At 49.5% G+C, this 24564-nt stretch overlaps 1 protein-coding gene across 10 annotated transcripts in view; it reads right to left on the bottom strand.

The window, feature by feature from the left end:
- Nucleotides 1-24564, bottom strand: part of RBFOX3 (RNA binding fox-1 homolog 3) — a 433745-nt gene that overhangs the window by 388948 nt on the left and 20233 nt on the right. Inside the window, exon 1 of one of the 10 annotated variants that reach the window (XM_050920023.1) lies at nucleotides 21273-21353. The exons of the other annotated variants lie outside the window; for them this stretch is intronic. The gene's annotated coding sequence lies outside the window, so the exon portion shown is untranslated. Of the gene's footprint in view, nucleotides 1-21272; nucleotides 21354-24564 lie in introns of those variants that run through there. 10 annotated transcript variants of the gene reach the window in all.

Here is a 24564-nt window from a genome sequence, read left to right as displayed (position 1 = left end):
TCCTGTCAGGCCCCACTGCCAGGTCAGAACGGGACGCATCCCCCACCCCAAACAAATCCTGGCCCTGTATCACCTGGGATGGCCTTTCAGGTGGGAGCACCCTAGGGGTGGAGTCAGGGGAGGAATGGAGGCTGCACTGCAGCTGCCCTCATCCCCAGCCCGAATAAAAATTAAAGGAGCCAGTTCACAGCACTCCCAGTCCACATGGGCCATGCGCATCATGGTGTGATTTATCCCTTCCCCCTCCCCCCTGTCTGCCTGCCTCACCGACCTCCAAATCCAGGCCTGTTCTCAGCTGCAGGTACAGGACGCACGGCCTGTCATTCGCCATAAGAAAGGCTACAAGGGATCAAAGAAATAGCGGAACAAAGGAAATAAATCCAGTGGCATCAGCTGTCTGTCCATCCATCTGTCAGAGGCGGGGAGGCATTCCCCACCTTTCTCCCATGGTCCCAGGCCTTTGCTGTTTCTCCTGTAAATCCTAAAATAAAATTTCACAGGAGAGCGAGCAGAGCATCTTTTCACTTAACTCTTTGTGCCAGTGGCTTCCTTCTTCACTCACTGGGAATCTTCCCCGCTGCACAGCGCAGACAAGGCCTGGGGTCATAACCCAGGACAGAACAGAATGATTTCAGGCTTAGATGTCACAAGGTTACTGACAGGGGAACAGGGGAACCTAGGGACACAGAGAGATGGGCAAGACATCTCAATACCAATGTTGCTAGACAGACTTGCTTAAAGACAGATGTTCCTGCCAGGCCGCAGGGGATAGATTCATTGGAACTACAACACTCCTAACATCCAAACGCTTCTACTTCTATATCACAATGCACAAAAAGCCACAACACTGCTTCGATCACCAAAAGAACCATTTTCCCCAAACCGACCCTTCACACATCCGCTCGTGACACTTACAGGTCTTCCTCTCTTCAGGGAAGCAGGGCAGTTCTGGGACCATCTGAAGTCCTCAGTTCCTTTGCCCCTTGAGGCCTGGTTTTACACCTCAGAATGACCTAAAACTCCTTCTGGTGATGTAGGAGAGGCCAAGGGTCCAAGCCAGTATGCTCAAAATCGTCAGCTGCCCCTTGACATCATTAACTGATAGTCAGGGGCGCTGGACTGGTTCCAGTCACATATAAGAGAGGGGCTGGATGGCAAAACCGGATCATTGGCGCTTCTGCTCCAAAGGTTCCCCTGCAGGTCGTCCCTCAGGCTCCTATTCCATCACTCCCACTGTTTACCCTGCCACAAGGGGACAGCGAGTGGGGCTCTGGGGCACACGGTGACCTCGGCTTCCTGACAACACTCCTCTGTTCCTTCGATTCAGACAGAACGGCTAGCTCCAAGTTAAGAGGGGGGCTGGAAGAAAAGCTTGCTTGCTGAAACTCAACCATGGCCAGAGCTAGGTTATGGGAATACGCTGGGTAGCGGGGAGCAACTGGAGAAGATAGTGGAGCTGACAGCTGCTCCTCCATGTCAAGTGTTCCCCACGGGAACCCCAGTCTTCCAGGACCTCCAGTGAGCAGCAGTAGGTAAGAGAGCTTCTGCCATCTATCCAGCAAGATGACTCTGACCATTCCCATCAGGCATGGGCTGTGCCAGAGAGACCCACAGCTTTTGCACGACCAGACTAGCTTACTGCAACCCTCTCCATTCTTGGTGCTATATTTAAAGATCACTCAATGTCACCCAGTACAAGAAGCTGCTCCCCTCTTACCGAATACATCAAAGCTCCAAAGCCGACGTCCGAACATTGCACAATGAGCTGCATTTTCAACATCATGCAGGAGCCGTGAAGCAAGCGCTACTTTCTAGCCACACTAATTCCGAGGCCCGGGAACGGAAGTGGACTCACCTTGGATGCAAAGCGGGAAAGCCAATTTGTAATCAGAGGCAAGCTTTAGAATCAAACAACCCTGCCAAGTACTGATGGGACTTCAACACCCATCTGTAAAAATCTTTAATTGGGCAAGAAGCCCCAGTTGCCTTCCCCTTGGTAAAGGGCACACATACCCCGTGTTTGTTTAAATCAGGAATGGCCCTTGGGACAGAATGTAAGGAGACTCAGTACCAGGACATCTACTCTTTGTAAAGCATCACCAAATGCAGCAGCCGTGGCCAAGCCAAAGTAGCTAGATGCAGGACAAATGTCAGGTTAAAGTGGGTCTTTCACAGAGCAAACAAGTTAGAGTCAGGAAAAAAAAGCCTTACTTTGTACCAGAGGAGACCCCTGCCTCCGGATAGTCGGGGGGCAACCGGCTTCAGCAGTGTTATTGGTAGGGCCCTACCAAATTCATGGCCATGAAAAACATGTCACAGACCCTGAAATCTTGTCTCCCCCTGTGAAATCTGGTCTTTTGGGTGCTTTACACCCAAATCTGTTCTATATAGATTTCACGGGGCAGACCAGCGCTTTTCAAATTGGGGGTCCTGACCCAAAAGGGAGTTGCAGGGCAGTCGCAAGGTTATTTTAGGGAGGTGGCGGTATTGCCACCCTTACTTCTGTGCTGCCTTCAGAGCTGGGTGGCCGGAGAGCAGCGGCTGTTGGCCAGGTGCCCTGCTCTGAAGGCACCACCCCATCAGCAGCAACACAGAAGTAAGGGTAGCAGTACTGAAACGTCCTCTACAATAACCTTGTGACCCCCCACCCCCAGCTCCTTTCTGGGTCAGGATCCCTACAATTACAACACCGTGAAATCTCAGATTTCAACAGCTGAAATCATGAAATTTATGATTTTTTAAATCCTATGACCGTGAAATTGACCAAAATGGCCCATGAATTTGGTAGGGCCATAGTTATTGAGCATGCTCAGCCTGTGTGAGCATGCTCCGTACAAGCCAAGCAGCAAATCAGTGCAGGGGAGGCACGTGACCCCGCATGCCCCACCACACTTCACCTTTGCTTTGTACGCTCAAGAGATGGCAGCAATTTGTTTTTTCCCTGCTTGTAATTGTTTCTCATAGACTCACAGAGAAGAACTAAGGATGCAGGACATGCCACCTCTACCCAGTTAAACCCACTTGCTCTCAGTTCTGTGCCCAAGAGAGCTACTCCTAGTACTCAGCAGAGTTAAACTAAGGTTGCCCGACTGTGGAAAGATCAATTGTGGGGACTCCAACCCCAGACACAATCAGGTGATCCACTCCTTGGCAGTGAGCCATCCCTGCAGGGTAGAGCGCTTACACCCTCCATCCCCTGGGGATATGTTGGCAGGGTGGACTGATTTAATCAAAGTGACTTATATCACGGATTTTAATCACGATTTAAATCACCGAGCAGGAAACCTTGATTTGATTAATTGATTTTAATCTGGTTTTGTATTTGTTCTTTTTTAGTTATCTTTCTAAAGAATCTTTATATCAACCAATGAAAATGAACCACTCAGACATGTCAATTCCAATTAAATATAAGTTTTTGCACTTAGTATGGTACTCCTTTGTGCTAACCAGGATATGCTACAGCTATACACATTTATTTACGCAATTATATAGCTTAGCATACATTGAATGAAGTTCTTAATTCACCATTTTCTGTATAAAAAAATGTTGCATTTCTTATTTACTGGATTGTGATTGTTTTACTCATGATTTCTGTCAAGCTGCATTTGGATAGAAACTGGAATTTAGTTAAAAATACATAAAAGCATTTTAAAGGGTTTTTTTATTAGTTAAATCATGCAATCTTAAACGTGGATATATAAAAAAAGGTTATCAAAATATGTTCTCAATTTAAAACTGATTAATTAAACAAAGGAGGTATGAGCTGTCGTTAGTGAACTGACTGTTACTGTTGCCTGAGGCCAGATTTTTCAAAGGCATTTATGCACCCAAAGATGCAAATGAGATAGGTGCTTGGGGGGGGTCAGGGGGGTTTCAAAAGTACCTGAACATTACAGGTGACTAACTCCCATGAGTTAGGGACCTAATCTACTGAGATGCTTTTGAAAATCCCCATAGACACCTATCTCCATCTTTAGGCATCTCTGAAAATCTGGTCCTATGTTCTTCAGGTTTTCAGAATTAGTAAGTTTCATCCTCTCCTACCTGGTTTTAATTCATAGACTGGAAGAGGAAAACAAGTTTTCTTGCTTTTTCAACTCCCAGCCAGTTTCTCAACTTTGAATGAAATAATCCAAATGGGGAACAAATTCTTTCTGCACTTGCTAGTTATACTGAAACCAAAAGTAATTAAGGCAAAAGCTTTTCTGCACAACAGACACTAAACATTACTTACACGTGGAAAAATGTAAATACCAGCATTATCTCTATTTTAAAGATGACAATATATTTTACTTAATGTAGCATGACATCTGTGATGAAGTAGGAATGTTCTTAATGTTTTCTCTGAATACTGTGTTGGTGCCTCAGTGTCCCCATGGCAGCTCTTAAGTATCTGGCAGAGCAAAGGGCCAGTGCACCTAAATGCCTGACCCTCTGTCTCCTAGCAACTGATGGCCTGGGCCCCTCCCCTGCAAAGGTGCCAGCTGAAGGTGTTGGAGACAAAGGGATCAGGTGACCTCCTGGCCCGGGAAAGGAGCTGAGCAGAGAGGAGGGACTGGAGGGGGTTGTTAGTCTGGAACTGGCTGGGGACAAGGAGTAAAGTGCAGACATGGGGGTCTGGCTCACTGCCCCCCAGAATGGACCCGGCCGAGGGGTCTGGTTCACTGTACCTACAAGCTCTGGGTTAGACCCTGTTCCTGTCATCGAATAAACCTGTTTTACTGGCTGGCTGAGAATCACATCTGACTGCGAAGTGGGGGTGCAGGATCCTGTGGCTTCCCCAGGACCCCGCCTGGGTGGGCTCGCTGTGGGAAGCGCACGGAGGGGCAGAGGATGCTGAATGCTCCAAGGAGAGACCCAGGAGGTGAAGACATGTGAGCTTCTTGCCCTGAACAAGTCTGCTCCAAGGGAGAGGAGGCTCCCCAAAGTCCTGAATGGCTTGGTGGGGAGCAGTTCCAGAGCATCGCCCGGGGACTCCGTGACAACATCGTACCATGTTTATAAAGCCTGTGTTGACCTCAAAAGTTAAATGTTTTCCCCGTGATTCTTTATATAATTTAAAGGATGTTACTTTTGTATTTATTAAAATTATCAAAGGGCTCATTGATGCAATGTGTTTTTTAAATTTCATTTTAGTAGACTATAGTAAGTTTAGGCCTTAACAGAAATTTGAAATTAAGACAAACCTAACTTCAAACAGGTTTGGTTTTTTAAAAGAAAAGGTATTTAATTTAAATTAAAATATCTGATCTTTCTAAAATTTAAATCCACTTTTATCCACCTTGTATACTGGTGATTTAAGTTCGGTCCAGGCATTCCCTTCGCAGAGCAGGCCTGGGACAGCATGCAGGTTTGAGCCCACCCTGCCTCTGGGCCTGGGCATCACACCTGCTCACTCACCCAGCACACAGATTTAGGAGTCTCTAAGATGCCACAAGTACTCCTGTTCTTTTTACAGATTTAGGAGCTGCTCTTCCACTGATATGATGGATGGCAGGGAGAAGGTTGGAAAGCAACTGCAAAGCCCTTTCCGTCTTTGTAATGTATCTCATCATGTTTTCCCTTCTCTTTATAATTAGAGGCTGCTTCTTCTCTAAGGACTGTGTCTCATTGACCGTAATGCTTTACTGATCCTGTCTCCCTCCTCTGACCTACCCTGTCTCCGCCACGATTTATGCTGCACATTAGTAATCGGCCAAGGCCTTTTGTCATGCCGATAGTGCAAGACGACACTCCATGGAAGCCTGCAAGCTCTGCTGCTGCGGCTGTTTTGAAAGTCCCAAGTGTCCTGGAGCCGCTACTTGGCACTGCTTTCATGGCGTTAGTGGAGGCAGAGGCAGAAGCAAAGCCCGTCTCATAACACGAACCATTCCAATTCACCAACCAATAAGCCAAGGAATGCCACTGACAAAGACTCAGCTCAAAGTCAGCAGGTCAGTGCCATGGAGACTGGCAAGGCCTTTCAGGCAGGAGGATCCCTGGCAAGTTTAAACCCTGTGTTAAAGGGATTGCTTCCGAGGCTGCCCTGACTATCAGCATGCAGACGTCACAACAATGATCACAGTGACTCTCTCTCCGGCTCCCTGCAACCTGTGAGCAGAGAAAACCAACGGCATTGATTATTCCCAGAGCAATAAACAGGCCCACTGGTGAACAGGACAAGACACCACCCAGGTGGAGAGAATGAAATCCCAGAGAGATTTTCCTCCTGTCGCATTTTGCTCACCTACTTGATCCTGCAGAATTCACTTGGCTAATTAACCACATGTATTCTCCCTTTTACACCTCTAAGCACAGCTCAGATGGGCTGACGTGGATACATAGTGCAACTGCAGACCTGACAGGGATGGTTTTCAAATATTGGTTATACACCATTACCTCGATATAATGTGACACGATATAACATGAATTCGGATATAACGCGGTAAAGCAGCGCTCTAGGGGGGCGTGGCTGCGCACTCCAGCGGATCAAAGCAAGTTTGATATAACGCAGTTTCACCTATAATGCAGCAAGATTTTTTGGCTCCCGAGGACAGTGTTATATCGAGGTGGAGGTATATTTATATTTAGGGCAGTTCATGACTGTTCAGGAGAAGTTCTCGATCACTTCCAGAGATAGGAAGTGGAAGAAAAAAGTTTCCCCCAGTCTAAAAAAACTGATATTTTAATCTTCTAAATACAAACACTTGCCTCTGGGAGAAGCTAAGCATGGGAGAGTTCAGACAAAGGTGAATGCTTTGGAACGTTTATCACCAAGTGAAAACAAGAGGCTACACTGAAAACTATTTTCCCTCTATACCTGTTTAGCAGCATGCATGAGGCACTGGGAGGGTGGGGGAGGACGGGGAGCACTCGGAGGAGGGGGAGGAAAGAGGATTCTGCCTCCACCATGAAAGCAGTGCCAGGCAGCAGCTCCAGGACATCTGGAAGAGGAGGGACGGGGTGGAACAGGGTCTTGGAAAAAATTACAGGTTATGTAAGATCTTAGAAAAAATTTTGAAGGAGAAAGTAGTCAAGGACATTGAGGTCAATGGTAATTGGGACAAAATACAACATGGTTTTCCAAAAGGTAGATCATGCCAAACCAACCTGATCTCCTTCTTCGAAAAGGTAACAGATTTTTTAGACAAATGTAACGCAGTGGACCTAATTTACCTCGATTTCAGTAAGGCATTTGACACGGTTCCACATGGGGAATTATTAGTTAAATTGGAAAAGATGGGGATCAATATGAAAATTGAAAGGTGGATAAGGAACTAGTTAAAGGGGAGACTCCAACGGGTCGTACCGAAAGGTGAACTGTCAGGCTGGAAGGAGGTTACTAGTGGAGTTCCTCAAGGATCAGTTTTGGGACCAATCTTATTTAATCTTTTTATTACTGACCTTGGCACAAAAAGCGGGAATGTGCTAATAAAGTTTGTGAATGACACAAAGCTGGGAGGTATTGCCAATACAGAGAAGGACCGGGATATCATACAGGAAGATCTGGAAGACCTTGTAAACTGGAGTAATAGTAATAGGATGCAATTTAATCGTGAAAAGTGCAATGTCATGCACTTACGGATTAACAACAAGAACTATTGTTATAAGCCAGGGAGGCATCAGTTGGAAGTAACAGAGGAGGAGAAGGACCTCAGAGTATTGGTTGATCACAGGATGACTATGAGCCGCCAATGTGATATGACAGTGAAAAAAGCTAATGCGGTCTTGGGATGCATCAGGTGAGGTATTTCCAGCAAAGATAAGGAGGTGTTAGTACCATTGTACAAGGCACTGGTGAGACCCCACCTGGAATACTGCGTGCAGTTCTGGTCTCCCATGTTTAAGAAGGACGAATTCAAACTAGAACAAGTTCAGAGAAGGGCTAAGAGGATGATCCAAGGAATGGAAAACCTGTCTTATGAGAGGAGACTCAAAGAGCTTGGAGCGTTCAGCCTAACCAAAAGAAGGTTGAGGGGAGATATGATTGCTCGTTATAAATATATCAGAGGAATAAATACGAGGGAGGGAGACGAATTATTCAAACTCAGTACCAATGTGGACACAAGAACAAATGGATATAAACTGGACACTAGGAAGCTTAGATTTGAAATTAGACGACGGTTTCTAACCATCAGAGGAGTGAAGTTCTGGAACAGCCTTCCAAGGGGAGCAGTGGGCGCAAAAGACATATCTGGCTTCAAGACTAAGCTTGATAAATTTATGGAGGGGATGATATGATGGGATAGCCTAATTCTGGCAATTAATTTAGCAATTGATCTTTGATTATCAGCAGGTAAGTAAGCCCAGTGGTCTGTGATGGGATGTTAGATGGGATGGGTTCTGAGTTACTACAGAGAATTCTTTCCTGGGTGCTGGCTAGTGAATCTTGCCCACATGCTCAGGGTTTAACTGATCACCGTACTTGGGGTCGGGAAGGAATTTTCATCCAGGGCAGATTGGCAGAGGCCCTGGAGGTTTTTCGCCTTCCTCAGCAGCATGGGGCACGGGTCACTTGCTGGAGGATTCTCTGCACCTTGAGGTCTTCAAAGCACAATTTGAGGACTTCAGTAACTCAGACATAGGTTAGGGGTTTGTTACAGGAGTGGGTGGGTGAGATTCTGTGGCCTGCATTATGCAGGAGGTCACACTAGATGATCATAATGGTCCCTTCTGACCTTAAAGTCGGAGTCTGAGTCTAGGGGCAGGAACAGGTGGAGTGGGGCTGAGCGGGAGGGTTGAGGATCCATGAAAAAATGTAAATCAAAATGGTGGTCCTCAGGCTGCTAGAGTCTGAGAACTACTGCCTTAGGCAATCCCAGCTCCACAGCCACAGCACCACTGCCAAGACACTAACGCGGGGCGCTGGAACTATTTGTATAGTGCTGCTGCTGAAGGCAGGTATTTGGGTTGTTATTACTCTAAACCAGGGGGTGAGGCAGCCCTCCCAGCATCTCTGCTTCCAGTGCCTGTGTACTAACTCCCCTGCACAGTGACCTAACTTTTCCTACTCAGTTCCTAGGCAGAAGACCCTAGCTCTAAAGCCTAACCCAGCATTTCACTCGTAAACCACCATCACTAACAGCAAACTGGCAAATGGCAACAGGCTAGTGTCAAGATCCTGTAGGCAAAAATTCTGTGACTCTCCCTCCAAGATCTTTCCTTGCAGTGGCAAAGCCAAGAGCGGGTTATGAACTTCCTCCCCTCCTGAAGCACAGCCAATGTGGGAACTTAGACAGACAGCAGCCATAAGAACGGCTACACTGAGTCAGGCCAAAGGTACATCCAGCCCAGTGTCCTGTCTGCCGACAGTGGCCAATGCCAGGTGTCCCAGAGGGAATGAACAGAGCAGGGAATCACCAAGTGATCCATTCCCTGTCACCCATTCCCAGCTTCTGGCAAACAGAGTCTCGGGACACCATCCCTGCCCATCCTGGCTAATAGCCACTGATGGACCTGCCCTCCATGAACTTATCTAATTCTTTTTTAAACCCTGTCATAGTCTTGGCCTTCACAACATCCTCTGGCAATGAGTTCCACAGGTTGACTGTGTGTTGTGTGAAGAAATAATTCCTTTTGTTTGTTTTAAATCAGCTGCCTATTAATTTCATTTGGTGACCCCTAGTTTGTGTGTTATGAGAAGGAGTAAATAACACTTCCTTATTCACTTTCTCCACACCCCATCATGATTTTTAGACCTCTATCATATCCAGAGGCAGCTCTAGGCACCAGCACGCCAAGCATGTGCCTGGGGCAACAAGCCGTGGGGGTGCCCTGCCGGTCGCTGTGAGGGGGGCAGGCAGGCTGCCTTCGGGGGCATGCCTGCAGGAGGTCCACTGGCCCTGCGGTTTCGGTGGCAATTCGGCGGTGGGTATGTCGAAGCCGCGGAACCGGAGGACCTCCCGCAGGCATGCCCCCGAAGGCAGCCTGCCTGCCGTGCTTGGGGCAGCAAAATACGTAGAGCCACCCCTGATCATATCCCCCCTTAGTCGTCTCTTTTCCAACTTGAAAAGTCCAAGTCTTATTAATCTCTTCTCATACGGCAGCCATTCCATATCCCTAATTTTTGTTGCCATTTTCTGATCTCCAGTTCCAATGTATCTATTTTGAGAGGGGGCAACCACATCTGCATGCAATATTCAAGATGTGGGCGTACCATGGATTTATATAAAGGCAATGAGATATTTTCTGTCTTATTATCTATCCCTTTCCTAATGATTCCCAACATTGTTAACTTTTTTGACTGCCACTCCACATTGATTGGATGTTTTCAGAGAACTATCCACAATGACGCCAAGATCTCTCTCGAGTGGTAACAGCTAATTTAGACCCCATAATTTTATATGTATAGTTGTGATTATGTTTTCCAATGTGCATTACTTTGCATTTATCAGCACTGAATTTCATCTGCCATTTTGTTGCCCAGTCACCCAGTTTTGAGAGATCACTTTGTAGCTCCTCGCAGTCTGCTTTGGACTTAACTATCTTGAGTAGTTTTGTATCATCTGCAAATTTTGCCACCTCACTGTTTACCCCTTTTTCCAGATTATTTATGAATATGCACAGATCCCTGGGGACACCACTATTTACCTCTCTCCATTCTGAAAACTGACCATTTATTTCTACCCTTTGTTTCCTATCTGCTAACCAGTCACTGATTCGTAAGAGGACTTTCCCTCTTATCCCATTACAGTTTACCTTGCTTAAGAGCCTTTGGTGAAGTGTCAAAGGCTTTCTGAAAATCTAAGTACACTATAGCCACTGGATCCCTCTTGTCCACATGCTTGTTGACCCCCTCAAAGAATTCTAGTAGATTGGTGAGGCATGATTTCCCTTTATAAAAAACACATTGACTCTTCCCCAACAAATTATGTTAATCTCCGTGTCTGACAATTGTGTTCTTTACTATAGTTTCAACCACTTTGCCTGATACTGAACTCAGGCTTACCGGCCTGTAATTGCCGGGATCACCTCTGGAGCCCTTTTTAAAAATTGACATCACATTAGCTATTCTCCAGTCATTTGGTGCAGAAGCTAATTTAAATGATAGGTTACAAACCACAGTTAGTAGTTATAATAATATAATATATGGAGATATAACTCTCTCATAGAACTGGAAGAGACCTTGAAAGGTCATTGAGTCCAGCCCCCTGCCTGCATTAGCAGGACCAAGTACTGATTTTGCCCCAGATCCCTAAGTGGCCCTCTCAATGACTGAGCTCACCACCCTGGGTTTAGCAGGCCAATGCTCAAACCACTGAGCTATCATCGCACAGAGTCACCCATAAAACACATAGTGATGCAGGAGACATTGGAAATGGAGCCTCAAGCCACTGATCCAGCTCCTAGACTCTCAGGCAGGACATTCCCTCCAGTAGTTTTTCTAATACTTTGCTTATTCCAGTGGTTTTCAACCAGTGCTCCATGGTCCCCTGGTGGCCAAAGACGATATCTAAGATTTCCACAGGGGTCCACACCTCCATTTGAAATTTTGTAGGGGCAGCAAATGAAAAAAAGGTTGAAAACCACTGGCCTATTTTATTAAATGACTGCCACATTCAAACAATAAGTCCTTGCACCAGCATGACCTTCATTTCTGTCTATGCAGGAAAGTTAACACTGGTTGATGAAGAGGAAGCTACAGACCACTGTGTGATTCGGGCAGAAGTGCAGTGGCCACATGCTCAGAAAAAGTAACTGGCTGGATAACCGTACTCAGAGAGTAGTTATTAATGGCTCCCAATCCTGCTGGAAAGGTATAACAAGTGGGGTTCCGCAGGGGTCTGTTTTGGGATCAGCTCTGTTCAATATCTTCATCAACAACTTAGATGTTGGCATACAAAGTACGCTTATTAAGTTTGCGGACGATACCAAACTGGGAGGGATTGCAACTGCTTTGGAGGACAGGGTCATAATTCAAAATGATCTGGACAAATTGGAGAAATAGTCTGAGGTAAACCGGATGAAGTTCAATAAAGACAAATGCAAAGTGCTCCACTTAGGAAGGAACAATCAGTTTCACACATACAGAATGGGAAGAGACTGTCTAGGAAGGAGTATGGCAGAAAGAGATCTAGGGGTCATAGTGGACCACAAGCTAAATATGAGTCAACAGTGTGATACTGTTGCAAAAAAAGCAAACGTGATTCTGGGATGCATTAACAGGTGTGTTGTAAACAAGACACGAGAAGTCATTCTTCCGCTCTACTCTGCGCTGGTTAGGCCTCAACTGGAGTATTGTGTCCAGTTCTGGGAACCGCATTTCAAGAAAGATGTGGAGAAATTAGAGAGGGTCCAGAGAAGAGCAACAAGAATGATTAAAGGTCTTGAGAACATGACCTATGAAGGAAGGCTGAAAGAATTGGGTTTATTTAGTTTGGAAAAGAGAAGACTGAAAGGGGACATGATAGCAGTTTTCAGGCATCTAAAAGGGTGTCATCAGGAGGAGGGAGAAAACTTGTTCACCTTAGCCTCTAATGATAGAACAAGAAGCAATGGGCTTAAACTGCAGCAAGGGAGATTTAGGTTGGACATTAGGAAAAAGTTCCTAACTGTCAGGGTAGTTAAACACTGGAATAAATTGCCTAGGGAGGTTGTGGAATCTCCATCTCTGGAGATATTTAAGAGTAGGTTAGATAAATGTCTATCAGGGATGGTCTAGACAGTATCTGGTCCTGACATGAGGGCAGAGGACTGGACTCGATGACCTCTCGAGGTCCCTTCCAGTCCTAGAGTCTATGAATCTATGAATCTACGTGAAATATAGAAGAGGAGGGTGGGGGAAGCGGCATATGAAATGGTGCTAGCAAGAAAGGCACTGAGACTTGGAGAAGGAACTTAAAGGAGTGAAGCTATAACTTCGTGGAATTATTTGGTGCCAGAAAGAGCCAAATTCCAAGTTCCAAATATTTCCCCCAATTATCCTTAGTGCTGAGATTTCGACTGGGTTACAGTCAGAGTTTTACCAGGCAAATGATGTTCCTAATCAATATTTAGCCACTTCAAAATGTTACACAACTACTCTGATGGCCATTGCTGATGTTTTGCCACAGTGTTAGACAGGAGCTGCGACAGCCCAGGGTCCATATCAGCGCTCCAGAAACACAGGGAACTTCCTGGGGCACTAGAAATACCAGCTGGGATTCAACAAGCAAAAGATCAGGAATTTAAATTCATTTATCCTGTCTCCCCAATGGGAAAGCTGAAACGTAGCCACTACTGTCAAATTGTCCTAGCACCTCAGCTTCCCCTTCCACCTGGCCACCCAGCCCTCTGAGCAGACAGGATACCTGGGCCTACAAGAAGGAAAAGTCCCTGCTGTCTGCATATTTTTGTCCCTTCTCTTATTTACATGTAAGCAGGGCTGACATCTACTCTTCATCACAGCGCCAGGGCTCCTCAGAAGCCATGCATCTCATGCAGGACAGCACCATCAATATTGCATAGGAGGTGTTTCTAATCTAGTTATGGGTTCAGCCTCTCACACTCTTCCATCAGGGAGCCTTGGATTGAAATTGAAGTGTATTAGTATAATTTTATCAGGTTTTATTAAGCCTATAGTCTTACATTTTTGATCTATAGTTTTAATTAAGTTTTAAGTCAAAGAATGCAGCATCTCATATTTTATCTTGCTGCGCCACGTCAGAGGGAGGCAGTTAATCAGCACGTACAAAAACTTCCCATCGCCAATGATGAACGTTCATGAACTTTGCCTGGAGAGACTATCTTCCTCCCATCACTCACCGCAGGGAACCACAGCTTAATCCACCCCCTCTTCCCTTCAGGTTCTGGCTTCACACACGTTTCTGTCCTGTCCTTCCAGAAACTCCCAACTGGCATCTGGCAGGAACACAAGGGTGTCATCAGCATTAAAAAAAGAAACGGACTCCTAAGAGACAGACCAAAGGCAAAGGCAAAAGACAGCTGACACCAGGGGACTGTTCTTTAGTCTAGTTTTAACAGCAGCGGCTGCTGCTGCCACCCACAGGGGCAGGGGACAGTAGTGACAGAGCAGGACTGGAAAGCCCCAGAACTGAGTATCCCCCCCCCCTCGCACTCTCTGCCTGTGGCATAGCCAGAGCTCAGCGGACCTCCCAGCCAGGTCCTGCAATGGGACAGAATCCCAAGGGTAAAGCTAGCAGACAGCCAAGTGATTGGGGCTATTACAAAACAGAGAGCCCACCCAACATCAAGCAGCAGGTGCTCACACAGAGGCAGGGGAGGAGAAGGAGAAGGAGAAGGGAACGTGGCTAAGACAGGACTGAAAGGAGTGGGCTGTGCCACATTCTGGGATCTGCGCTCAGTTTCCCAGCAAGAGGCCTCAGTTTCCCTTTCCTGACCTGCAGAGCGCTGAGGGGCTCAGGTAGGGCTGGGACAGCTATGCCATGGGGAGGGCAATCACAGACCAGAAGGGATCTACCCTAGTCCACACCCAATGCACCTTCCACACAGAAGTCATAGTGGGGAACACAAAGGCCCAGCCAGGTCTGTGCGACTTTATGCCCGCAGGACACCAGAACCCAGCTGGGCTGGCTCTCAGGGAGTCCCTAGCAAACATGTGGATCTTTCACATGCAGCGAGTTCCTGACAAGTCCCTTCCCCCTATCTCCCGCAAACACTTTTGATGCTTGGCTGGGTCCAGCGTCCCTTCCCATCGCAGTACATGAGCCAGGGATCTGTTCGGAGAACTGTCCTGCAAAGCAACAGCCATCTCCGGTTTTACAGCTGTGGCCACTCAAACCTGGAGAATCAGCACAGGGAGAATTGCATCCGGGCTATTCCAGACTCGCCAGACTATCCTGATCGGCTACCTCATCAGACCATTTCTCTGCAAAAACCATCATCAGCATCAGGCTGAATGGTAACTTCTCCCCTACCCCTGCTCCAACCCACACCTGTCACGGAGTCACCGGGCGATGCTCTGGAACTGCTCCCCACCAAGCCAGGCAGGACTTTGGGGAGCCTCCTCTCCCTTGGAGCAGACTTGTTCAGGGCAAGAAGTTCACACAGCTTCACCTCCTGGGTCTCTCCTTGGAGCATTCAGCATCCTCTGCCCCTCCGTGCGCTTCCCACGGTGAGCCCGCCTCAGCGGGGTCCTGGGGAAGCCACAGGGTCCTGCACCCCCACTTTGCAGTCAGACATGACTCTTAGCCAGCCAGTAAAACAGAGGTTTATTCGATGACAGGAACAGGGTCTAAAACAGAGCTTGTAGATACAGCGAACCGGACCCCTCGGCTGGGTCCATTCTGGGGGGCAGTGAGCCAGACCCCCAGGTCTGCCCTCAGCCAGCTCCAGACTGACAACCCCTCCCAGCCCCTCCTCTCTGCTCAGCCCCTTTCCCAGGCCAGGAGGTCACCTGATCCCTTTGTCTCCAACACCTTCAGCTGGCACCTTTGCAGAGGAGGGGCCCAGGCCATCAGTTGCTAGGAGACAGAGTGTCAGGCATTTAGGTGCACTGGCCCTTTGCTCTGCCAGATACTTAAGAACTGCCATGGGGACACTGAGGCACCAACACAGTATTCAGAGCAAACATTAAGAACATTCCCAGTTCGTCACATCTCTCCCCCCTTCGAGACCGAACTGAGCGAGGTCACTCCAGCCAGTGACCTGGGGAAGTTCGAACCCACCAACGTTCCCATGGATGCCCCAGCATCTCTCCCATTCCTTGGTGTGAGTTACACCAGGACAGTCCAGTCTCACGCCCTCCCTTAGGTCGGGTGTGCTTGATGGCACTTGCAGGCCGCAGGTGGGAAAGTTTATGCGGCTTGAACCCTTTTGCTACCCCAGTACCCCTGGGGTTCAAACTGGGACGGGGTCTTCTCCCAGCACTTAAGAGCCCCCATCTTGGCCTTGGCCAGCTCTGGGCTTGGGCAGCCGCTTCCCACTTTGTGGCCCAGACACAACACCTCTGCTGTCCCCCCCTTACACTTTCCAGCTTTTAACGTCAGTTCCACCTCCTTGAGGCAGCCCAGCCCCCTCTTCACCTGGGACACCTGTTCCTCCCAGGTCTGGCTAAAGATGCACATGTTATCAGTGTCTGCCAGGGCCAAGTTCTCCATCCCCCTCTGCTTGTCTAGAATCTCCCCAGGCCTAGGCATGGGGTTGGCATCAGACACTGTGATGGCTTTAAGCTTCTGATAGCCCCCGTAAAACCAGATCTTCCTGTCTCCCTTGGGGATCAGCCCCACGGGTGAGGCCCATGGGCTGTAAAACGGCTGGATCCCATCTAAAGCCAGCAGGTCCTTGACCTCTCTCTCCAAGTTCTGGGCTGCTTTCCCAGTGACTCTGAATGGGGAACACCTGATGGGGAGATTGGCTCCCACCTCAGGGAAGAGATCCCCCAGGGGGTCTTCCCCCTTCTCCTCCCAATCCTTCCTTTCCGGGTCCAGGGGTCCCCTCACTCTCCTCGCATCCAGCAGCTTGAACAGGAAGAACCCTGTGGATTCCTGGGGCACCACCAGCTGCCTTCTGATTTCCCCCAGTTCTACTTCCCCTTTGGGAGCCCATTCCCGGTACAGGAATCCCTTCTCTTGCAGGACTCTGTCCCTGCAGCCTTCCCCAAGGGGGTTTGCACCGCTGTGGCTAGCAAGTTCCCTCAGCTTCTCCAAGGAGGGATCCCTCTGCAGCTCGGTCTGGGATTCAGCCGCTGGGGCAGGGAGTGGGACCTGCTCCCTCTCGCTGGCTGGGCCTGGGGTCACAGCCCCCCTGAGCCCTGTCCCTGGTAGCTCCCTTCCTGCTGTGTAATCACTTCCCAGCAGCACGTCTGGACCAGGCAAACCTGTTTGGCAGCTGACCTGCCCTGCCTGGGTGTCCCTGCACTCAGCTGGGGTCTCAGCTCCCCCCGTGCTCAGCCCTGCCCTTGCTGTCCCAGTGGGGGCAGGCAGCGAGCTCTCTGCTCTGGTCCCAGCATCAGAGCCAGCGTGAGCCCTGTCTCCGGTGTGCAGGGGCGCGGGGAGCATCTCTCCCTCCCACTCAGCCCCAGGGGGCTGGTTACAGGTAGGCAGGTATCCTGAGCCCTGCAGCCCCTCCCCCCTGCCAGCCAGGTCATTTGCATTTTCACTGACCATTTCCATCCTAGCCAGTTGGTTCCCTGGATTTGAATTCAAACCCTCGGCCGTTACAGGAGCAGGGCCTGGATCCTGTCCCATGGGGAGACAGTCACCCCCCAACAGGGCCTCCCAGCTGATATCCTGGAGAACCCCAATTACCAGCCAGCCCGACCCCTCCTGGGTCTGCACAGGGATCTGGGCCATAGGCAGGGCGAGGGGCTTCACCCCAGGGAACTTCACCCAGGTCCCACAGTCCCTCAGCATCTGGGGCTGCACCACCACAGTTCTCTCTGTCCCAGGGTCTCGCCCCCGCAGGCGTGTTTCCCCACTAACCCCTGGGCAGCTCCCTATGTCTCTCTGCTCCACCATCACCAGTCCACGCTGCTGCTGCTTCTCATGCAGCTTTTCCTTGGGCTCTTGCTTTCTCTCACGGTCCTCTCGCTCTCTTGGGCTCTGCTCCCATCCCATCCGTCTCCAATCTCCTGATGGGGAACCCAATCGTGAAGACCCTCGTCTGATTGGGGACCAGACTCCCGGGGATGCCTGGCTGATGCTCCAGCTGCTCTCAGATCCTCTTGTAGCCCCATCTGGGCCAGGAATCTGCTCCTCAGAGCGGTGCTTTTCCTCCAACTGCATGATTAACTGTGCCTTGGTGAATTTCCCCATGCGTAACCCTCTCTTTGTGCACAGGATCACAATGTCCTTCTCAAGGAGATGGTGATAGGCCATCACTTCACCGTTCCCAAGTGGCTCTGGACTCACAGGCCTGTGTGTTCTTGGCTCCCCCATGGTTTCCAGGAAGAACCCCTGGTGTGCCAGCCCTTCTCGTGATCACCACCTCTTTGCCAGGGTCGAGCTGCAGACTCCTCCGCCCCTGGGACTGCTCCTGCAATCCCCCGGGGAACCCTGCTACTGCAAAAATCCTTCTCTCTCCCAGGGTCGAGCGGCAAGCTCCTCCGCCCCTGAGACTGCTCGCTGCAGTCCTCAGGGGGACCCCGTTACTCCAACAGTCCTTCTCGCTGGTCACACACTCCCAGAGGTTAACCGCCCCCTGAAACCGTCCCACTCTGAGCCTTCAGCACGCCTGGTCCTCATTATCCCTCCTTTGTTTTACTGCTCCCCAGTCACTTACTGCAAGCAGTGCCATTCACGGGGTGCAGTACGTCCCGCCGCTGCCACCAGTTGTCACGGAGTCACCGGGCGATGCTCTGGAACTGCTCCCCACCAAGCCAGGCAGGACTTTGGGGAGCCTCCTCTCCCTTGGAGCAGACTTGTTCAGGGCAAGAAGTTCACACAGCTTCACCTCCTGGGTCTCTCCTTGGAGCATTCAGCATCCTCTGCCCCTCCGTGCGCTTCCCACGGTGAGCCCGCCTCAGCGGGGTCCTGGGGAAGCCACAGGGTCCTGCACCCCCACTTTGCAGTCAGACATGACTCTTAGCCAGCCAGTAAAACAGAGGTTTATTCGATGACAGGAACAGGGTCTAAAACAGAGCTTGTAGATACAGCGAACCGGACCCCTCGGCTGGGTCCATTCTGGGGGGCAGTGAGCCAGACCCCCAGGTCTGCCCTCAGCCAGCTCCAGACTGACAACCCCTCCCAGCCCCTCCTCTCTGCTCAGCCCCTTTCCCAGGCCAGGAGGTCACCTGATCCCTTTGTCTCCAACACCTTCAGCTGGCACCTTTGCAGAGGAGGGGCCCAGGCCATCAGTTGCTAGGAGACAGAGTGTCAGGCATTTAGGTGCACTGGCCCTTTGCTCTGCCAGATACTTAAGAACTGCCATGGGGACACTGAGGCACCAACACAGTATTCAGAGCAAACATTAAGAACATTCCCAGTTCGTCACAACACCTCAGCACACAGCCCTCCCCTCGCACACAGCCGCTCACATCCTGCATCCCAGCACACAACCCTCCCCTCGCGCTCACAGCCACTCACACCGGACATTCCACCACACAGCCCTCCCCTCACGCTCACAGCTGCTCACATCCCACCACACAGCCCTCCCCTCGCAAACAGCTGCTCACATCCTGCATCCCACCACACAACCCTCCCCTCACATACAGCCGCTCACTCCCCGCATTCCAGCACACAACCCTCCCCTCGCACACAGCCACTCACACCCCATATCCCAGCACACAGCCCTCCCCTCGCACTCACAGCCGCTCACACCCCACATCCCAGCACACAGCCCTCCCCTCGCGCTCACAGCCGCTCACACTCTGCATCCCAGCACACAGCTCTCCCCTCGCACACAGCCGGTCACTCCCCACATCCCAGCACACAGCCCTCCACTCACACAGAGAGAGAGAGGAGGATTCTTATTTTATTTTTATTCATGTTTTGGTGGGGTAATTGACACAGACTGTCGCTTCTCTGTGATGTGCGCGGAGTGGCACAAAAACAGACATGGGGAAAGGACACAGACTTTCTGCCGGGCATCTCCTCACCAGAGATGGCGTGTGTATGCCAGGGCCGAGGGGCTGTCGTTAGCCATTCATATCTGCAGAGCTTTCAAGTCAAATACAAAATAAAAATAAAATGGTTTGGGGGGTTTGAGGTCTGTGGATATTTGCCAGAGAGGGCAGCAGACAGCATTACACCGCGAGCGACCAATGCCACTCCTTCTTTGTACGAATCTCAGGCCCTGCTTAGAAACAAAGCCTGAGGAGAGTTATTTCTCTTGTTAAAATCTGAGGGCAAATTATAGATCAATTATTAGTGCTTGTGACAGAAAGACTGATTCACCCTGGTTGGAGCCAGAGGTATCACAGAGCGGCCAGTGAGCAAGGTTCCCAAGCACAACTCTGCTCAGGCACCTTCATCCTGACCTGCAAGTCCTCCTTGCAACTCTGCCAACGGCACCTCAATCCTGAGCTGACAGGCCCCCCACACTATTCCAGCCCTCAGCTCTCCATAGTTTGGCAGATGCAGCCGCCCCACCACCTCCTCCCTTGCTTGTTCCAAGCCTGAGCCTCTCATGAGCAGTGAATTATATCAAACCAAGAAGTAGCATTTCAGACAGACATTCACCACAGGCCAGACAGACAACCCAAATGCAACCTGTGGCCTCAAAAAAACAGACTCAAACTTGGGACTCAGGTGAACCACTGACCCAGAGCACCATCTAATCTCTCATTGACCTGGGGCCAGAACAGAAAAACTGTGGAAGAATGAGGGATGGAATGGCCCCTGCACATCCCTTCCTCCCCTCTTAACTCTCCCCTTGCCAAGGACTGAGGCGTCCCCAAAGCATTTCTGGCTATGAATAAAGACAATAGCAGGCGAGAAATACATTTCAAGACCTTGGGCTTCTCAAGGGTCTGTTTCCTCCTTGGCACAGCTGCAGACAAAGTCCCTGCATTCTGCCAGAGAGAAATAACTAAACTCTTCCCATACACAAGTAGAATCAATTAGAGCAGCACACAAAAGGAAAGCGGCTTACTGCAAAAGTGTCTCAGAGTCGAGGTGCTTAAAAATTTATCATCGAACTTGCAGAAATGAACTCAATTAGAAACCATTTTAATGGTACTACATAAAAAATAACTTGTATTTTTAGTGTCAAGGCTCCCCTGCATAAGAGAGGCAGAAATTCCCACAACTGCAGCATTAAAAGTGATGGGAGACATATTCTGCCAATTAAAGCTTCCATTACCATCCGACACGCTTCTTGCCATGTGTCCTATTTCCGAAAAGGTAGCGATGAAGTTATCGCTCCACTCCCTTTATTCCCAAAGCAAAAAGAGTGAATTTTAGCAGTGCGTGAAGGGAGAACCCTCTCCCCCTCCCACACACACACAAAGGTGAAGGACACGCTGTAGTCTACACACAGGAGACCAATACCATGCCACACAATGTGTTTTATTAACTCCAGTGCATTCAAATGATGCCCATCACATCCACGCCCTGGTTGTGCAGGTCATGCACAATGGTCAAAGATCTCAGAAACTACCGACCTGCAGTATGAGTGGTACAGGAATAGCAGGGCTTAGCAAGCCCTTCCTGGATGCCCAAACATGTGCAAGGAGCACCCATCAAATAGCTCACTGGGCGTGTATGCCTTCCTTCCCCCCATGAAAAGAAAGCCTAAAGATGAAGAAACCCTCTTATGTCCTTCTCTGCAGCCATGCATGGCCGGTCTATGTCCCTCATAAACTGGGTTATAAGGCAAGCCAGACATTTATCATCCTGAACCTGATCCACTGAGAACAAGCCCCTGCTCAGGTTCTAAGCCCCATGTGCGCTCACCCCCAAGAGGGAGAGGGAGATTTAACTTTGCCTTGCTCTGCTCAGCAGCACTCCATCGCTAATCAGGTGCAGCAGAAATTAGGCATGGGAGGGAGCAACCGCCATCCCTCCTGGCACAAAAAGGGCTGCAGTGAAGCGAGACCTGTTAACAAGAAGGGAAGGAGAAAAAGGCCTTCACGAGAGGGTAGCAATTGCCTCACTGGAGCAAGTCAATAAGAATAGTGTCTGCAATAGATTAGCTAGGATAAAATTACAAGGGCTTGCAATCTTCATGCTACAGGACCCCACCAGCTGGGGTCAGGAAGAACTCTTCCTCCAGAGGACTGCACAGATGGGTGCATTTTACATCTTCCTAAGCCTCTGACATAGGCCACCCACCGAGTCTGGACACAACCCTTCATCCAAACACAATCTGGCTTCTTTAAGAATTACCAGCTCTTTGCCTCAAGGACATTCTGCGCTGGGCAGTGCCACGGGTTTGTTATATCCTGTGCATAAAGTTTTCTTGTATCCATTTCGGACAGTTGGCTTTTAATGGGAGAGCCCCTGCTTCTGCACCAGGCGGCAGGAGCATGGCTCCCTCGAGCCATTTGCTACTGTATAAACCACTTCTTCAGCTGCATAGTCCTAGTCTCCAAATCCCCCTGCACTCAGACCTCTCATTATTTCTGCTGCCCTTCTCTGGCCTGCAGCCATATATCACAGGCTGTGCTCCTGTCAGCGTGCACAAGCCAGGAAAGGTCAGGGTGGGTCAGTACTGGCAGGGAGACTTCGGTAGAACACCCAGCTGCTGCCGAAATCAGTGGGCCTTTGTAATTCAGTAGGTGTTTGCGCCTCTCGCCTCCCATCAACTCCCCAGCATCTCACTAGGAGACAACGCTTTTGGACAAGTCAAAATCCAGGTCTAGAGGCCTCACAGACATTTAAAATCCTGCCAGGCTATTCATCCAAGCCAGGGTCTTAGCCCCAGCACCTCAGCCACATTCCTTTTCAGACAATCCTATTAATTTCAACTGGATGCAGCAGCAGCGTCCCTCACGGCCTCTCCCAGGCACTGCTCTCTTTAGAGATGGCTGAAAAGTGGGAACAAATTTTCTCAAAAAAATTTGAAATCATTTTCGTTCCACAAGTTTCAAAGGACAAGGAGTTTTCATTTATTCTATACTGAAAATGTTCAGGGTTTCGGTTCCCCCTCCCCCCACACACACTTCCCTCTCCGCCCCACCACCACTAAAAGTGTGGAATGGAAAGAGAGGAAATTGAGGTGGGGTGGTGTTTTCAGATTTCATCAAAGAATGAAAAAATCCAAAGAACATTGAATTTGTGACTTTTTTCATTTTTTAAACAAGAGGCCACATTTCATTCAATGAAAATATTTTTTGTGAAAAAACCAACCAACCAGCTCTGGTGCTGTCAGACACAGCCATGTTTTCAACCCTTTCAACAGGTGGGAGAAATGCCTCATTCACTGTTTATTTCTATGTAATGTAACCGTAAGTGCCTTGGGGTGCATATGGATATAAAGGGCTATGGAGATGGGAGACCACCATTACCTACCCACGCTCCCATGTCAGGTGCAGGCTGGACACAGGCCCTGGGATGCATGACTTGTGTGGAGCGCACTCGGCCTGCGGAGGAGGCGATGTCTCACAGCAGAAGAGAAGATGTGGAAGGAAAGAGGGATGAGCAGAAATAGAAAGGGAAGGGAGAGCAATGTAGCTCCATCGCAGGGGATGCACACTTTGTGCAACAGCAAGATTTTCCCCAATAAAGACTCTGATCCAATGGTAAATCCCATGCAAGCGGAGAACCCCGCTCTCACTCTGTAGCTGGACAGCACAGGACTGCTTTGCGGAAACTCCTTAGCGCTTGGACCTCATTTAAAAATGAGTCAGGCATGAAAGTCCTATGTGAGGATCACCACCTGGTGGGGAGGCAGAGGGCCGGAAATCCTGCCCATGGGAACAATCCGGGCCAGCTCATCCCCCAAAGCTCCCAGAGACGAGGAGATTCTTAGCCAGCCTTGAAGCCTGACTGAACGCTGAAAGAGAAAAGCATTTAAAACCAAACAAAAAAAGGAGGAGAGGGAGATGTGACATGTCCCAAAGCAACTGTTTCTGTATTAATCAACTGAACCCAGGAGAGAGCAAAGCTGGGATGCTATCCAATATGCATATGTTGCAAGGCAGAAGGTATGTACAGAGCAGTATCCAGTTTGAAAAAGGATTCCCTAGCAGCAGCCTGGGGACCACAGGATCATACAAATAGCTAACTCAGGGCTGGTCTACACTAGGGGGCGGGATCGATCTAAGATACACAACTTCAGCTACGTGAATAACGTAGCTGAAGTCGAAGTATCTTAGATCGAGTTACCTACTGTCCTCATGGTGCGGGATCGACATCCGTGGCTCCCCGTCGACTCCACTACCGCCGTTCGCGTTGGTGGAATTCCGGAGTCGATAGGAGTGCATTCGGGGATCGATATATCGCGTCTAGATGAGACGCGATATATCGATCCCCAAGAAATCGATTTCTACCCGCCGATACGGCCAGTAGTGAAGACGTACCCTCACTGCAGAGTGAATAATGCCTCTGACTGGGAATGCATTACTATCCCTGCCCATGGCTGACCCCACGCTGCCACCTTGGATGCCAGACTCTTACCACGTTTAGGGATTTATCATTATTGCATTTGCTTCCTCTGTTTAGAAGCACATTCAAAGAATTCTCACATTCGTGGAAGAAAGGGACAGTTAACGGGGGAGAACCAAACCCATTTCAGAGCCTGCTTCCCATCCAGCTCTACACGGCTCTGCTAACGCACCTCAGCACTGAGCACCCAGCATTCCAGTTCCGAGCATACACGCACACCCGTGTCCAACCAGCCTCATGCTCCAGGATGGGCTTTTTTGTAGTGGGCACACATCCTCATGGCAGGCAGACTGAGCTCACGCTCCATTCCCTGCAACCTAACCCCGATCTACAGGCAGAAGACTAGCACATGAGCCCACTTCATCCCTGTTACCTGCAATCTATTATGCCCTCTGCACAGCCAGCCCAAGGGGGAGGCCCACCTCTCTTGCTGCTCCTCTCTAAAGCTCAGTGCTAAGGAACACCAACCAGAGGGACAGCTAGGCCACCAGAATTTGCATGTTTTGATTACAGTCTGTAGACTCTGCTGCCCTAGGGTCTCTCTCAGCCACGGTTACCTGGGGAATACGTGCCGTTCATTTACCAAAGGAACCTCACTCACTGCTGATGGGTGCACAACACCTACAGAACTCAACACTGG

Source organism: Gopherus flavomarginatus, chromosome 12, assembly GCF_025201925.1.
Source record: "Gopherus flavomarginatus isolate rGopFla2 chromosome 12, rGopFla2.mat.asm, whole genome shotgun sequence".
NCBI classification, from domain to species: Eukaryota; Metazoa; Chordata; order Testudines; family Testudinidae; genus Gopherus; species Gopherus flavomarginatus.
This window is presented reverse-complemented; position numbering and strand designations above follow the sequence as displayed.